Source organism: Cherax quadricarinatus, chromosome 89 (genome assembly GCF_038502225.1).
Source record: "Cherax quadricarinatus isolate ZL_2023a chromosome 89, ASM3850222v1, whole genome shotgun sequence".
Lineage (NCBI taxonomy): Eukaryota > Metazoa > Arthropoda > Malacostraca > Decapoda > Parastacidae > Cherax > Cherax quadricarinatus.
The window spans coordinates 3437659-3456854 of NC_091380.1; positions in this window are offsets into that span (position 1 = coordinate 3437659).

Consider the following 19196-nt stretch of genomic DNA (forward strand, 5'->3'; position numbering starts at 1 on the left):
GGAGCCACATGGGGGTCCCGAAACATGGAGAGCCAAGATGATGGATGTGGTACTTGAAAACCTCATGCATCAACATGTCAGTGACACAACCAGAGAGAGAGGGGAGGATGAACCAGCAAGACTGGATCTTGTGTTCACCCTGAGCAGTTCAGACATTGAGGACATCACTTACGAGAGGTCCCTTGGAGCTAGCGATCACGTGGTTCTGAGTTTTGACTATATAGTAGAGTTACAAGTGGAGAAGGTAACAGGAACTGAATGGGACAGGCCAAACTATAAAAGGGGGGACTACACAGGTATGAGAAACTTCCTGCAGGAGGTTCAGTGGGACAGAGAAATGGTAGGAAAATCAGTAAACGAGATGATGGAATATGTGGCAACAAAGTGAAAGGAGGCAGAGGAAAGTTTTGTTCCCAAGGGAAACAGAAATAATAGGAAGACCAAAACGAGTCCTTGATTTACCCGAAGGTGTAGGGAGGCAAAAACTAAGTGCAACAGAGAATGGAAAAGGTACAGGAGGCATAGGACCCAGGAAAACAAGGAGATTAGTAGAAGAGCCAGAAACGACTATGCACAGATAAGGAGGGAGGCCCAGCGACAGTATGAAAACGACATAGCATCGAAAGTCAAATCTGACCCGAAACTGCTGTATAGCCACATTAGGAGGAAGACAACAGTCAAGGACCAGGTGATAAGGCTGAGGAAAGAAGGTGGAGAACTCACAAGAAACGATCAAGAGGTATGTGAGGAGCTCAACACGAGATTTAAGGAAGTATTTACAGTAGAGACAGGAAGGACTCTGGGGGGACAGACCAGATGGGGACACCAGCAAGGAATACACCAACAAGTGTTGGACGACATACATACAGATGAGGAGGAGGTGAAGAAACTGCTAAGGGACATCGATACCTCAAAGGCAATGGGACCGGACAACATCTCCCCGTGGGTCCTTAGAGAGGGAGCAGATATGTTGTGCGTGCCACTTACCACAATCTTCAACACGTCCCTGGAAACTGGGCAACTACCTGAGGTATGGAAGACGGCAAATGTAGTTCCCATTTTTAAAAAAGGAGACAGAAAAGAGGCACTAAACTATAGACCTGTGTCATTGACGTGTATAGTATGCAAAATTATGGAGAAGATTATCAGGAGGAGAGTGGTGGAGCACCTGGAACGGAACAAGAGTATAAATGCCAACCAGCACGGATTCACGGAAGGCAAATCTTGTGTCACAAACCTTCTGGAGTTTTATGATAAAATAACAGAAGTAAGACACGAGAGAGAGGGGTGGGTTGATTGCATCTTCTTGGACTGCAAGAAGGCCTTTGACACAGTTCCTCACAAGAGATTAGTGCAGAAGCTAGAGCATCAGGCGCATATAACAGGAAGGGCACTGCAATGGATCAGAGAATACCTGACAGGGAGACAACAACGAGTCATGGTACGTAATGATGTATCACAGTGGGCACCTGTGACGAGCGGGGTACCACAGGGGTCGGTCCTAGGACCAGTGCTATTTTTGGTATATGTGAACGACATGATGGAAGGGTTAGACTCAGAAGTGTCCCTGTTTGCAGATGATGTGAAGTTAATGAGGAAAATTAAATCTGATGAGGACCAGGCAGGACTTCAAAGAGACCTGGACAGACTGGACACCTGGTCCAGCAAATGGCTTCTCGAATTTAATCCTGCCAAATGCAAAGTCATGAAGATAGGGGAAGGGCACAGAAGACCACAGACAGAGTATAGGCTAGGTGGCCAAAGACTGCAAACCTCACTCAAGGAGAAAGACCTTGGGGTGAGTATAACACCGAGCATGTCTCCGGAAGCACACATCAATCAGATAACTGCTGCAGCATATGGGCGCCTGGCAAACCTGAGAACAGCATTCCGATACCTTAGTAAGGAATCATTCAAGACACTGTACACCGTGTATGTCAGGCCCATACTGGAGTATGCAGCACCTGTTTGGAACCCGCACTTGATAAAGCACGTCAAGAAACTAGAGAAAGTACAAAGGTTTGCGACAAGGTTAGTTCCAGAGCTAAGGGGAATGTCCTATGAAGAAAGATTAAGGGAAATCGGCCTGACGACACTGGAGGACAGGAGGGTCAGGGGAGACATGATAACGACATATAAAATACTGCGTGGAATAGACAAGGTGGAAAAAGACAGGATGTTCCAGGGAGGGGACACAGAAACAAGAGGCCACAATTGGAAGTTAAAGACACAAATGAGTCAGAGAGATAGTAAGAAGTATTTCTTCAGTCATAGAGTTGTAAGGCAGTGGAATAGCGTAGAAAATTACGTAGTGGAGGCAGAAACCATACACAGTTTTAAGACGAGGTTTGATAAAGCTCATGGAGCGGGGAGAGAGAGGGCCTAGTAGCAACCGGTGAAGAGGCGGGGCCAGGAGCTAAGACTCGACCCCTGCAACCACAAATAGGTGAGTACAAATAGGTGAGTACACACACACACACACACAACACCAACACACACACACACACACACACACACACACACACACACACACCACACACACACAACACACACAACACCACACACACACACACACACACACACACACACACCACCACACACACACACCCACACACACACAACACCACACACACACACACACACACACACACACACACACACACACACACACACAACACACACACACACACACACACACACACACACACACACACACACACACACACACACACACACACACACACACACACACACACACACACACACACACACACACACACACACAACACACACAACACACACACACACACACACACACACACACACACAACACACACACACACACACACACACACACACACACACACACACACACACACACACACACACACACACACACACACACACACACACACACACACACACACAACACACACACACACACACACACACACACACACACACACACACACACACACACACACACACACAACACCAACACACACACACACACACACACACACACACACACACACACACACACACACACACACACACACACACAACCCACACACACACACACACACACACACACACACTCACACACACACACACACACACACACACATACTGAGGCATGGAAGACAGCAAATGTAGTCCCAATCTTTAAAAAAGGAGACAGACATGAAGCATTAAACTACAGACCAGTGTCACTGACATGTATAGTATGCAAAATCATGGAGAAGATTATCAGGAGAAGAGTGGTGGAACACCTAGAAAGGAATGATCTCATCAACAGCAGCCAGCATGGTTTCAGGGACGGGAAATCCTGTGTCACAAACCTACTGGAGTTCTATGACATGGTGACAGCAGCAAGACAAGAGAGAGAGGGGTGGGTGGATTGTATTTTCTTGGACTGCAAGAAGGCGTTTGACACAGTTCCACACAAGAGATTGGTGCAAAAACTGGAGGACCAAGCAGGGATAACAGGGAAGGCACTACAATGGATCAGGGAATACTTGTCAGGAAGACAGCAGCGAGTCATGGTACGTGGCGAGGTGTCAGAGTGGGCACCTGTGACCAGCGGGGTCCCGCAGGGGTCAGTCCTAGGACCAGTGCTGTTTCTGGTATTTGTGAACGACATGACGGAAGGAATAGACTCTGAGGTGTCCCTGTTTGCAGATGACGTGAAATTGATGAGAAGAATACACTCGATCGAAGACCAGGCAGAACTACAAAGGGATCTGGACAGGCTGCAGAACTGGTCCAGCAATTGGCTCCTGGAGTTCAATCCCACCAAGTGCAAAGTCATGAAGATTGAGGAAGGGCAAAGAAGGCCGCAGACGGAGTACAGTCTAGGGGGTCAGAGACTACAAACCTCACTCAAGGAAAAAGATCTTGGGGTGAGTATAACACCAGGCACATCTCCTGAAGCGCACATCAACCAAATAACTGCTGCAGCATATGGGCGCCTAGCAAACCTCAGAACAGCATTCCGACATCTTAATAAGGAATCGTTCAGGACCCTGTACACCGTATACGTTAGGCCCATATTGGAGTATGCGGCACCAGTTTGGAACCCACACCTAGCCAAGCACGTAAAGAAACTAGAGAAAGTGCAAAGGTTTGCAACAAGACTAGTCCCAGAGCTAAGAGGTATGTCCTACGAGGAGAGGTTAAGGGAAATCAACCTGACGACACTGGAGGACAGGAGAGATAGGGGGGACATGATAACGACATACAAAATACTGAGAGGAATTGACAAGGTGGACAAAAACAGGATGTTCCAGAGATTGGACACAGTAACAAGGGGACACAGTTGGAAGCTGAAGACACAGATGAATCACAGGGATGTTAGGAAGTATTTCTTCAGCCACAGAGTAGTCAGTAAGTGGAATAGTCTGGGAAGCGATGTAGTGGAGGCAGGATCCATACATAGCTTTAAGCAGAGGTACGATAAAGCTCACGGCTCAGGGAGAGTGACCTAGTAGCGATCAGTGAAGAGGCGGGGCCAGGAGCTTGGACTCGACCCCCGCAACCTCAACTAGGTGAGTACAACTAGGTGAGTACACACACACACACACACACACACACACACACACACACACACACACACACACACACACACACAACACACACAACACACACACACACACACACACACACACACACACAACACACACAACACACACACACACACACACACACACACACACACACACACACACACACACACACACACACACACACACACACACAACACACACAACACACACACACACACACACACACACACACAACACACACAACACACACACACACACACACACACACACACACACACACACACACACACACACACACACACACACACACACACACACACACACACACACACACACACACACACACACACAACACCAACACACACACACACACACACACACACACACACACACACACACACACACACACAACACCAACACACACACACACACACACACACACACACACACACACACAACACACACAACACACACACACACACACACACACACACACACACACACACACACACACACACACACACACACACACACACACACACACACACACACACACACACACACAACACACACAACACACACACACACACACACACACACACACACACACAACACACACACACACACACACACACACACACACTCACACACACACACACACACACACACACACACACACACACACACACACACACACACACACACACACACACACACACACACACAACACACACAACACACACACACACACACACACACACACACACACACACACACACACACACACACACACACACACACACACACACACACACAACACACACAACACACACACACACACACACACACACACACACACACACACACACACACACACACACAACACACACAACACACACACACACACACACACACACACACAACACACACACACACACACACACACACACACACACACACACACACACACAACACACACAACACACACACACACACACACACACACACACACACACACACACACACACACACACACACACATACACACACACACACACCACTGGTCTAAGCATTATACATCAAAATCAACACAACTTAATTAAAAATCTAAAGAGATTCAATAAAAATTCAATATATATTGACTACAAATGTGTGAGAAAGTGAAAGATAAAAGTTGGTTGTTGTAGGTCGCTTCTTCTCTCTTATTGGATTTCTTAGAGACAAACTTTACTGGGAAAATTAATGACTTTTTACCCACTTCTAATTGGCAGGAGAAGCCAGGAGGAGGAGGAGAACCTTAAGGTCAACTGAACAGTGCTAACCCACCACCAGTGTGCTGGGTTAGTAGTCTAACCCACCACCAGTGTGCTGGGTTAGTAGTCTGACCCACCACCAGTGTGCTGGGTTAGTAGTCTGACCCACCACCAGTGTGCTGGGTTAGTAGTGTAACCCACCACCAGTGTGCTGGGTTAGTAGTCTGACCCACCACCAGTGTGCTGGGTTAGTAGTCTGACCCACCACCAGTGTGCTGGGTTAGTAGTCTGACCCACCACCAGTGTGCTGGGTTAGTAGTCTAACCCACCACCAGTGTGCTGGGTTAGTAGTCTGACCCACCACCAGTGTGCTGGGTTAGTAGTCTGACCCACCACCAGTGTGCTGGGTTAGTAGTCTAACCCACCACCAGTGTGCTGGGTTAGTAGTCTGACCCACCACCAGTGTGCTGGGTTAGTAGTGTAACCCACCACCAGTGTGCTGGGTTAGTAGTCTGACCCACCACCAGTGTGCTGGGTTAGTAGTCTGACCCACCACCAGTGTGCTGGGTTAGTAGTCTAACCCACCACCAGTGTGCTGGGTTAGTAGTCTGACCCACCACCAGTGTGCTGGGTTAGTAGTGTAACCCACCACCAGTGTGCTGGGTTAGTAGTCTGACCCACCACCAGTGTGCTGGGTTAGTAGTCTGACCCACCACCAGTGTGCTGGGTTAGTAGTCTGACCCACCACCAGTGTGCTGGGTTAGTAGTCTAACCCACCACCAGTGTGCTGGGTTAGTAGTCTGACCCACCACCAGTGTGCTGGGTTAGTAGTCTGACCCACCACCAGTGTGCTGGGTTAGTACTCTGACCCACCACCATTGTGCTGGGTTAGTAGTCTGACCCACCACCATTGTGCTAGGTTAGTAGTCTGACCCGCCACCAGTGTGCTGGGTTAGTAGTCTGACCCACCACCAGTGTGCTGGGTTAGTAGTCTGACCCACGACCAGTGTGCTGGGTTAGTAGTCTGACCCACCACCAGTGTGCTGGGTTAGTGGTCTGACCCACGACCAGTGTGCTGGGTTAGTAGTCTGACCCACCACCAGTGTGCTGGGTTAGTAGTCTGACCCACCACCAGTGTGCTGGGTTAGTAGTCTGACCCACCACCATTGTGCTGGGTTAGTAGTCTGACCCACCACCATTGTGCTGGGTTAGTAGTCTGACCCACCACCAGTGTGCTGGGTTAGTAGTCTGACCCACCACCATTGTGCTGGGTTAGTAGTCTGACCCACCACCAGTGTGCTGGGTTAGTAGTCTGACCCACCACCATTGTGCTGGGTTAGTAGTCTGACCCACCACCATTGTGCTGGGTTAGTAGTCTGACCCGCCACCAGTGTGCTGGGTTAGTAGTCTGACCCACCACCAGTGTGCTGGGTTAGTAGTCTGACCCACCACCAGTGTGCTGGGTTAGTAGTCTAACCCACAACCAGTGTGCTGGGTTAGTAGTCTGACCCACCACCATTGTGCTGGGTTAATAGTCTGACCCACCACCAGTGTGCTGGGTTAGTAGTCTGACCCACCACCATTGTGCTGGGTTAGTAGTCTGACCCACCACCATTGTGCTGGGTTAGTAGTCTGACCCGCCACCAGTGTGCTGGGTTAGTAGTCTGACCCACCACCAGTGTGCTGGGTTAGTAGTCTGACCCACCACCAGTGTGCTGGGTTAGTAGTCTAACCCACAACCAGTGTGCTGGGTTAGTAGTCTGACCCACCACCAGTGTGCTGTGTTAGTAGTTTAACCCACCACCAGTGTGCTGGGTTAGTAGTCTGACCCACCACCAGTGTGCTGGGTTAGTAGTCTGACCCACCACCATTGTGCTGGGTTAGTAGTCTGACCCACCACCATTGTGCTGGGTTAATAATCTGACCCGCCACCAGTGTGCTGGGTTAGTAGTCTGACCCACCACCATTGTGCTGGGTTAGTAGTCTGACCCACCACCATTGTGCTGGGTTAATAATCTGACCCGCCACCAGTGTGCTGGGTTAGTAGTCTGACCCACCACCAGTGTGCTGGGTTAGTAGTCTGACCCACCACCAGTGTGCTGGGTTAGTAGTCTAACCCACAACCAGTGTGCTGGGTTAGTAGTCTGACCCACCACCATTGTGCTGGGTTAGTAGTCTGACCCACCACCAGTGTGCTGGGTTAGTAGTCTGACCCACCACCATTGTGCTGGGTTAGTAGTCTGACCCACCACCATTGTGCTGGGTTAGTAGTCTGACCCGCCACCAGTGTGCTGGGTTAGTAGTCTGACCCACCACCAGTGTGCTGGGTTAGTAGTCTGACCCACCACCAGTGTGCTGGGTTAGTAGTCTAACCCACAACCAGTGTGCTGGGTTAGTAGTCTGACCCACCACCAGTGTGCTGGGTTAGTAGTCTGACCCACCACCAGTGTGCTGGGTTAGTAGTCTGACCCACCACCAGTGTGCTGGGTTAGTAGTCTGACCCACCACCAGTGTGCTGGGTTAGTAGTCTGACCCACCACCAGTGTGCTGGGTTAGTAGTCTGACCCACCACCAGTGTGCTGGGTTAGTAGTCTGACCCACCACCAGTGTGCTGGGTTAGTAGTCTGACCCACCACCAGTGTGCTGGGTTAGTAGTCTGACCCACCACCAGTGTCCTGGGTTAGTGGTCTGACCCACCACCAGTGTGCTGGGTTAGTAGTCTGACCCACCACCAGTGTGCTGGGTTAGTAGTCTGACCCACCACCAGTGTGCTGGGTTAGTAGTCTGACCCACCACCAGTGTGCTGGATTAGTAGTCTGACCCACCACCAGTGTGCTGGGTTAGTAGTCTAACCCACCACCAGTGTGCTGGGTTAGTAGTCTGACCCACCACTAGTGCACTGGGTTAGTAGTCTAACCCACCACCAGTGTGCTGGGTTAGTAGTCTGACCCACCACTAGTGCACTGGGTTAGTAGTCTAACCCACCACCAGTGTGCTGGGTTAGTAGTCTGATCCGCCACCAGTGCACTGGGTTAGTAGTCTAACCCACCACCAGTGTGCTGGGTTAGTAGTCTGACCCATCACTAGTGCACTGGGTTAGTAGTCTAACCCACCACCAGTGTGCTGGGTTAGTAGTCTGACCCGCCACCAGTGCACTGGGTTAGTAGTCTAACCCACCACCAGTGTGCTGGGTTAGTAGTCTGACCCACCACTAGTGCACTGGGTTAGTAGTCTAACCCACCACCAGTGTTCTGGGTTAGTAGTCTGACCCGCCACCAGTGCACTGCGTTAGTAGTCTATCCCACCACCAGTGTGCTGGGTTAGTAGTCTGACCCACCACTAGTGCACTGGGTTAGTAGTCTAACCCACCACCAGTGTGCTGGGTTAGTAGTCTGACCCACCACTAGTGCACTGGGTTAGTAGTCTAACCCACCACCAGTGTGCTGGGTTAGTAGTCTGACCCACCACCAGTGTGCTGGGTTAGTAGTCTGACCCACCACTAGTGCACTGGGTTAGTAGACTAACCCACCACCAGTGTGCTGGGTTAGAAGCGTATGAGACGTGGAAAATGGCTAACGAAATTACTATTTTTAAAGCAGGGCATAAGTCATTACCCTCAAATTACCGCCCTAAAGCCTGATCTTAGTTATAGGCAAATTATTGAGTCAATTATAACTGATAATATACGAAGCCATAGGCAGTAGGTTGGTAGACACCAACCACCCAGGAAGGTAATACTGTCCTGTGGTAGTAGGTTGGTAGACAGCAACCACCCAGGAAGGTAATACTGTCCTGTGGTAGTAGGTTGGTAGACAACAACCACCCAGGGAGGTACTACTGTCCTGTGGTAGTAGGTTGGTAGACAGCAACCACCCAGGAAGGTAATACTGTCCTGTGGTAGTAGGTTGGTAGACAGCAACCACCCAGGAAGGTAATACTGTCCTGTGGTAGTAGGTTGGTAGACAGCAACCACCCAGGAAGGTAATACTGTCCTGTGGTAGTAGGTTGGTAGACAGCAACCACCCAGGAAGGTAATATTGTCCTGTGGTAGTAGGTTGGTAGACAGCAACCACCCAGGGAGGTATTACTGTCCTGTGGTAGTAGGTTGGTAGACAGCAACCACCCAGGAAGGTAATACTGTCCTGTGGTAGTAGGTTGGTAGACAGCAACCACCCAGGAAGGTAATACTGTCCTGTGGTAGTAGGTTGGTAGACAGCAACCACCCAGGAAGGTAATACTGTCCTGTGGTAGTAGGTTGGTAGACAGCAACCACCCAGGAAGGTAATACTGTCCTGTGGTAGTAGGTTGGTAGACAGCAACCACCCAGGAAGGTAATATTGTCCTGTGGTAGTAGGTTGGTAGACAGCAACCACCCAGGGAGGTATTACTGTCCTGTGGTAGTAGGTTGGTAGACAGCAACCACCCAGGAAGGTAATACTGTCCTGTGGTAGTAGGTTGGTAGACAGCAACCACCCAGGAAGGTAATACTGTCCTGTGGTAGTAGGTTGGTAGACATCAACCACCCAGGGAAGTACTACCGTCCTGTGGTATTAGATTGGTAGAGAGCATCCACCCAGGGAGGTACTACCGTCCTGTGGTAGTAGGTTGGTAGACAGCAACCACCCAGGGAGGTACTACCGTCCTGTGGTAGTAGGTTGGTAGACAGCAACCACCCAGGGAGGTACTACAGTCCTGTGGTAGTAGGTTGGTAGACAGCAACCACCCAGGGAGGTACTACCATCCTGTGGTAGTAGGTTGGTAGACACCAACCACCCAGGGAGGTACTACCATCCTGTGGTAGTAGGTTGGTAGACAGCAACCACACAGGGAGGTACTACCGTCCTGTGGTAGTAGGTTGGTAGACAGCAACCACACAGGGAGGTACTACCGTCCTGTGGTAGTAGGTTGGTAGACAGCAACCGCACAGGGAGGTACTACTGTCCTGTGGTAGTAGGTTGGCAGACAGCAACCACCCAGGGAGGTACTACTGTCCTGTGGTAGTAGATTGGTAGACAGCAACCAACCAGGGAGGTACTACTGTCCTGTAGTAGTAGGTTGGTAGACAGCAACCACCCAGGGAGGTACTACTGTCCTGTGGTAGTAGGTTGGTAGACAACAACCACCCAGGGAGGTACTACTGTCCTGTGGTAATAGGTTGGTAGACAGCAACCACCCAGGGAGATACTACCATCCTGTGGTAGTAGGTTGGTAGACAACAACCACCCAGGGAGGTACTACCATCCTGTGGTAGTAGGTTGGTAGACAACCACCCAGGGAGGTACTACCATCCTGTGGTAGTAGGTTGGTAGACAGCAACCACCCAGGGAGGTACTACCATCCTGTGGTAGTAGGTTGGTAGACAGCAACCACACAGGGAGGTACTACCGTCCTGTGGTAGTAGGTTGGTAGACAGCAACCGCACAGGGAGGTACTACTGTCCTGTGGTAGTAGGTTGGCAGACAGCAACCACCCAGGGAGGTACTACTGTCCTGTGGTAGTAGATTGGTAGACAGCAACCAACCAGGGAGGTACTACTGTCCTGTAGTAGTAGGTTGGTAGACAGCAACCACCCAGGGAGGTACTACTGTCCTGTGGTAGTAGGTTGGTAGACAACAACCACCCAGGGAGGTACTACTGTCCTGTGGTAATAGGTTGGTAGACAGCAACCACCCAGGGAGATACTACCATCCTGTGGTAGTAGGTTGGTAGACAACAACCACCCAGGGAGGTACTACCATCCTGTGGTAGTAGGTTGGTAGACAACCACCCAGGGAGGTACTACCATCCTGTGGTAGTAGGTTGGTAGACAGCAACCACCCAGGGAGGTACTACCATCCTGTGGTAGTAGGTTGGTAGACAGCAACCACCCAGGGAGGTACTACCGTCCTGTGGTAGTAGGTTGGTAGACAGCAACCACCCAGGGAGGTACTACCATCCTGTGGTAGTAGGTTGGTAGACAGCAACCACCCAGGGAGGTACTACCATCCTGTGGTAGTAGGTTGGTAGACAACAACCACCCAGGGAGGTACTACCATCCTGTAGTAGTAGGTTGGTAGACAACCACCCAGGGAGGTACTACCATCCTGTGGTAGTAGGTTGGTAGACAACAACCACCCAGGGAGGTACTACCATCCTGTGGTAGTAGGTTGGTAGACAACAACCACCCAGGGAAGTACTACCATCCTGTGGTAGTAGGTTGGTAGACAGCAACCACCCAGGGAGGTACTACCATCCTGTGGCAGTAGGTTGGTAGACAACAACCACCCAGGGAGGTACTACCATCCTGTGGCAGTAGGTTGGTAGACAACAACCACCCAGAGAGGTACTACCCTCCTGTGGTAGTAGGTTGGTAGACAACAACCACCCAGGGAGGTACTACCATCCTGTGGCAGTAGGTTGGTAGACAACAACCACCCAGGGAGGTACTACCATCCTGTGGTAGTAGGTTCGTAGACAACAACCACCCAGGGAGGTACTACCATCCTGTGGTAGTAGGATGGTAGACAACAACCACCCAGGGAGGTACTACCATCCTGTGGCAGTAGGTTGGTAGACAACAACCACCCAGGGAGGTAATACCATCCTGTGGTAGTAGGTTGGTAGACAACAACCACCCAGGGAGGTACTACCATCCTGTGGTAGTAGGATGGTAGACAACAACCACCCAGGGAGGTAATACCATCCTGTGGTAGTAGGATGGTAGACAACCACCCAGGGAGGTACTACCATCCTGTGGTAGTAGGATGGTAAACAACAACCACCCAGGGAGGTACTACCATCCTGTGGCAGTAGGTTGGTAGACAACAACCACCCAGGGAGGTACTACCATCCTGTGGTAGTAGGTTGGTAGACAACAACCACCCAGGGAGGTACTACCATCCTGTGGTAGTAGGTTGGTAGACAACAACCACCCAGGGAGGTAATACCATCCTGTGGTAGTAGGTTGGTAGACAACAACCACCCAGGGAGGTACTACCATCCTGTGGTAGTAGGTTGGTAGACAACAACCACCCAGGGAGGTAATACCATCCTGTGGTAGTAGGTTGGTAGACAACAACCACCCAGGGAGGTAATACCATCCTGTGGTAGTAGGTTGGTAGACAACCACCCAGGGAGGTACTACCATCCTGTGGTAGTAGGTTGGTAGACAACAACCACCCAGGGAGGTACTACCATCCTGTGGTAGTAGGTTGGTAGACAACAACCACCCAGGGAGGTAATACCATCCTGTGGTAGTAGGTTGGTAGACAACAACCACCCAGGGAGGTAATACCATCCTGTGGTAGTAGGTTGGTAGACAACAACCACCCAGGGAGGTACTACCATCCTGTGGTAGTAGGTTGGTAGACAACAACCACCCAGGGAGGTACTACCATCCTGTGGTAGTAGGATGGTAGACAACAACCACCCAGGGAGGTACTACCATCCTGTCAAGCGAGTGTGAAATATAAATCTGTAAATGTTTTTCATGATGGTAGGACTGCTGGTGTCTTTTTTTCTGTCTCATCAACACACGGGATAACTGGTATATCCTGTATTACAACCCAGGATTCCAAATGGCCTGTTACCCCGGGTGTAATGGGAGCAAATAAACACAGTAGAAAAAGTTTAGACTTATATTATCCTTCACCAATTTAGAACAGCAATATGTACACTATGTACAGTGATAAGTATAGTGCACTCCACGGTAAGCAAAGCAGAAATAGAAGCCACAAGATAGCAGACCGTGCTTCAACCAGCTCTAGAATGGGAATGACAAGGGCAGACAGGAGAGTGGTACCCACATAACCTCTGCGATTGCCAAAACCACCTTCTTATTGGCTAGAACCTGGTCACTAGTTGAACGACGGGGCCCCATCATCAACTCTTTGCAACCTGGTTCGCTGGTTGGGGGAGAACGACGGGGCCCCATCATCAACTCTTAGCAACCTGGTTCGCTGGTTGGGGGAGATAGCCTGTAAATGAGGGTGTGTACATGCGCCGAATAAAGGTTACGTACTCTTTGCATGCCACATCCTGTTACTTCTATTTACACTTATGTCACACTACACATGCATGTATACGTATATGTATTAAGAATGAGAAATTTGTGCAGCGTTTTAGGAATCTTTATTGAGGAAACGTTTCGCCAGCCAGTGGCTTCTTCAGTCCAATGCAGATAAGAAAGGTGGAAGATGAGGAGTTTGAGGTAATTAGTCCTTCAGCCTGGAGGCGATGTATTCAGTCCAGCGCCTAGCATGGGCCAGTAGGTATAGTGTAGTGCTCCTTCTTATGTTCTTATATGTTCGGAGAAGTGACTGATATACCGCAGTCAGGTAAATATATTCCCAAATATAGCACAAGTATCTCATTCTTCGACTTGTGGGTTTTCTAAATCACATCACATATATGTATATACACCTATCTGAGTTTCTCTATTTTCTTTACAACTCTTATTTGTTTCCTTTTATCTCCATGGGAAAGGAAACAAGAATTCTTCCTCCGTAAGCCATGTGTGACGTAAGAGGCGACTAAAATAAACCATACCACGGGTGGGGATAGAACCCGCGGTCAGAGTGTCTCAAAACTCCAGACCGTCGTGTTAGCCACTAGACCAGCTAGCCACAATAAGATTCATCCAACTAGGTATATTTCTACACCATAGGAAGGTTAGCGGGTTCTATCCCCGCCCGTGGTATGATTTGTTTGCAATCGAGTCATTATGATTCCGTGAGTCAGGGGACTAAAATGCCGGGAGCAAGGGGCTAGTAACCCCATCTCCTGTATACATTACTAAATTTAGAAAGAAAAACTTTATACCATATACTTTGTTTTAGGTCACCCTGCCTTGGTAGCAGACGACCAGTGTGTTGAAAAATATATATGACGTTGAGTCCCTCTTCACCAATGTCCCTCTTGATGATGTCCTTGATTTTCTTAGAGAGAAGGCCCATGAAGGGTTTCTACATCTCCCTATGCCTATTGGTGTCTTTCTTGATCTTATCCGCCTCTGTGTGGACTCTAATTCCTTTTCCTTCCAAGGGAAATATTATTCTCAAACCTTCGGTGTGGCTATGGGCTCTCCTCTCTCTCCTGTCCTTGCTAATCTTTACATGGAATACTTCGAGACTGTTCTTCCTACCATCGATGTGCAACCTTCACTCTGGCTCCGCTATGTGGATGACATCTTTGCTCTGTGGCCTCATGACTCCAGTCTCTTCCAACCTTTTCTTGAAGCTCTTAATAGTCTTGCCCCTTCCATTAAGTTTAAAGCTGAATGGGAATCTAATTCCTTGCTTCCTTTCCTTGATGGTCATGTCCACCGCTCAGATACAGGTTTTGCCTTTTCCGTTTACCGTAAACCTATGTACAGTGGCAAGTACATTCACTACTTTTCCTATCATGCTTCCCCTGTCAAGAAAAGTGTTCTTATCTCCCTCTTTCTCCGTGCCCTCCGCATCTGTGATCCTCAGTTCCTTCCAGCAGAAATTTCCACTCTTCATAATTCGTGTTCCCGTCTTGGCTACCCTTCCCATTTCATAGACTCTGCCCTCTCACGTGCTAAACGTAATTTCTTCTCTCCCAAACTCTCTACTCCTGGGAACTCTTCTGTCCTCTGCCTTCCCTATATTTCCGGTCTTTCTAATCTCAACAATTCTCTCCGTCCCTTAGACATCAAACTTACTTTCCGCCAGACTAACACTCTTCGCACTAATCTCGTTCATACCTCTCCTCCCTCTACAGATGTTCCTGGTGTCTATTCTATTTCTTGCTCCTCCTGTTCTCTTCAATACTTTGGAGAAACTGGTCGATCTCTTTCTGACAGACTTAGGGAGCACAAAAATAGTGTTAGGCTTGCCGACACTAACAATGCTCTTTTCGGTCACATCAGAGATCACAGCCATCCTATAGACTGGTCTTCTGCTAAAACTGTCTTCCCTACTTCCAACTCGAACAGTCGCCGTCTAGTTGAATCCTCTCTAATACACAACTTTCCTTGTATGAATCTTAGTCCTGGCTTCGTCTCTGTAGATGCCTTCCTCTCCCACTACATTGTAAAATGATCCAAACTTCAGAACACCCGTGAGTTAACCTGATTCCTCATTTTTTCTTCTTCTCCCTCTTCCCCTTTCCTCTTTCCTTTTTTCTCCTCTGGGTTGTCTGTCTTTCTTATTTCTCGTGTTTCTGTTCCTTCATTATTTATTTATTTCATCACTTCCCTTTCCCCCCACCTCTGTGCACTTGCTCTCCCTCTGTGGGCACCTAGCTCCCTTGTGGGCACCTAGCTCCCTTGCAGTGCTCCCCTTTCTTTGTATTTGACTGGCTCCTCCTCCTTAGTTCCCCACTACTACCACTACTACTACTACTACCACTACTACCACTACCACTACTACTACTACTACTACTACTACTACTACCACCACCACTACCTTTTCCTGCCTATATATACCCGTCCTGCTCCACTTCTCGTTAGTGTGACTTTGTAAATGGTCCAAGTCGGACCGAAACGTCGTCGTAAGCTCCTCTCTTCTATGAGTGGGTTATTTCTGTATATATAAGAATCCATCTTGATAAGCATAATTAGATATATGATACTCAGCATGGGCTCACGAGGGGTCGCCCCTACATCACTAATTCGCTGATTTTCTACAGTAAACCATTGTAGGCAGTTCATCACGATAATTATTGTCTCAAAACTCCAGACCGTCGTGTTAGCCATCATCTGGAGTTTTGAGACTCTCAGACCGCGGGTTCAAACCCCACCCGTGGTATGGTTTGTTTGCAATCGTGTCATTACGATTTCGTGGATCATGATCAAGAATGCGATATTGTTTGATTGTATTTTAGCGAAGTTCTTGGTAGATCACCACATAAGAAAGTTGCAGCTCATTGCAATGGAGAAAAAGTGGTGTTATGGGTCGGGTCATGGCTCACCAACAGAGAGTAGAGTCTGCATAGTATTATTATAATCACAGGGGAGCGCTAAACCCATAGGGATTATACAACACCTGTGAGGAGCGGGGAATGGAAGGTACTCAGGCTTAATTCAGAGAACTGGAGTACAGATCCAGTTCCCTGAGATCAGTAACAAGTGGCGTTCCTTAGGGATCAGTTTCAGGCCCATTCTTGTTCATAATATACTTTAATAATCTGCATACTGTGGGCTTCCTGCTTGCACAGGTAAATGTTATCCATCTCAGCACACTAAATCACGCTGAAAAAATATTTACGGTGCCCCGTGGTGGCAACAGCTCTCGCTTCACACGGTGAGTGTCCGGGTTCGATTTCCGCGAAGGGGTGGAAACACTGGACGTGTTTCCTTACACCGGTCTGTCTGTGTTCACCCATCAGTATTATGGGTACCTAATTTGCGGGAAATGTTCAGCATAACAAGCGGCTTCTGTATGGTAGTATATCATTGATGTCAGCTATGGTCTGTATACCTTGTACATGTACTGGTATACCTTGTACATGTACTGGTATACCTTGTACATGTACTTATATACCTTGTACATGTACTTATATACCTTGTACATGTACTTGTATACCTTGTACATGTACTGGTATACCTTGTACATGTACTGGTATACCTTGTACATGTACTGGTAGTAAATATATTATTATATTAATCTTTAACGAGGGAATAACAACTAATATGAGCAAATTCGCTGCCGACACAACAATAGACAGGATAACAGATTCAGAGAAAGATGTCATCTAACTTCTGGAGAATTTAGACAAACTCGTGTCGTTGTCAGCAACGTAGCAGACGCAGTTAGTGTTGATACAAGGACACAGATGTAACTAATGTCACGTGTTATTGTGGAAACGTTTCGCTTTCCAGGAGCTTTGTTAAGCTGTACTGGTGGAGCATTATGAGTCTACTAAAGCAAGGGGAAGTGAGGGCTCGTTACTCCGTCACTTACCTCAGCCCGAGACGAGAAGTAGAGAAAGAGAGAGAGAGAGAATAGAATAAGAGAAAGAGAAGAAACAGCGAGAGAAACACATTTAGTGAAATGATTTTTAGTGTGCATCGCCTGAGAGAGAATGACAGGTAGAGTGGAAATGTCTGTCAGGAAATGTTCCTGACTGGTGCGAAAATGCTCTAGACTGGCTGGAAATGCTCCAGACTGGCTAGAAATACTCTAGAATGGCTGGAAATGCTCCAGACTTACTGGAAATGCTCCAGACTGGCTGGAAATGCTCTAGACTGGCTGGAAATGCTCCAAACTGTCTGGAAATGCTCTAAACTGGCTGGAAATGCTCTAAACTGGCTGGAAATGCTCTAAGCTGGATGGAAATGCTCCAGATTGGATGGAAATGCTCCAGACTGGCTGGAAATATTCCAAACTGTCTGGAAATGCTCCAGACTGGATGGAAATGCTCCAGACTCGCTGGAAATGCTCCAGATTGGCTGGAAATGCTCCAGACTGTATGAAAATGCTCAAGACTGGATGAAAATGCTCCAGACTCGCTGGAAATGCTTCAGACTGTATGGAAATGCTCCAGACTCGCTGGAAATGCTCCAGACTGTATGGAAATGCTCCAGACTCGCTGGAAATGCTCCAGACTGGATGGAAATACTCCAGACTCGCTGGAAATGCTCCAGACTGTATGGAAATGCTCCAGACTCGCTGGAAATGCTCCAGACTGGATGGAAATGCTCCAGACTGTATGGAAATGCTCCAGACTCGCTGGAAATGCTCCAAACTGGATGGAAATGCTCCAGACTGGATGGAAATGCTTCAGACTCGCTGGAAATGCTCCAGACTCGCTGGAAATGCTCCAGACTGGATGGAAATACTCCAGACTCGCTGGAAATGCTCCAGACTGTATGGAAATGCTCCAGACTCGCTGGAAATGCTCCAGACTGGATGGAAATGCTCCAGACTGTATGGAAATGCTCCAGACTCGCTGGAAATGCTCCAAACTGGATGGAAATGCTCCAGACTGGATGGAAATGCTTCAGACTCGCTGGAAATGCTCCAGACTCGCTGGAAATGCTCCAGACTGTATGGAAATGCTCCCAACTAGAAAATTATTCAATATATGAATCTAAATAAGATTTGCCTCTTATCTTCAGTATTCAAGAGAGAGAGAGAGAGAGAGAGAGAGAGAGAGAGAGAGAGAGACAGACAGACAGACAGACAGACAGACAGAGAGAGAGAGAGAGAGAGAGAGAGAGAGAGAGAGAGAGAGAGAGAGAGAGAGAGAGAGAGAGAGAGAGAGGAGAGAGAAAAGACGAGCAATCCTGCCAGAGTGCAAAGCGTTTAACTGGCTTCCGGAAGTATAATTTGCATAATGAGTGATGTGTTGCAGGTGTTGCAAGGGGAAGATGTGAGCAGCATCTCTCTTTCTCTCATAAAATTTTTCTCTCTCACTCTCCTTTTCAAATTAT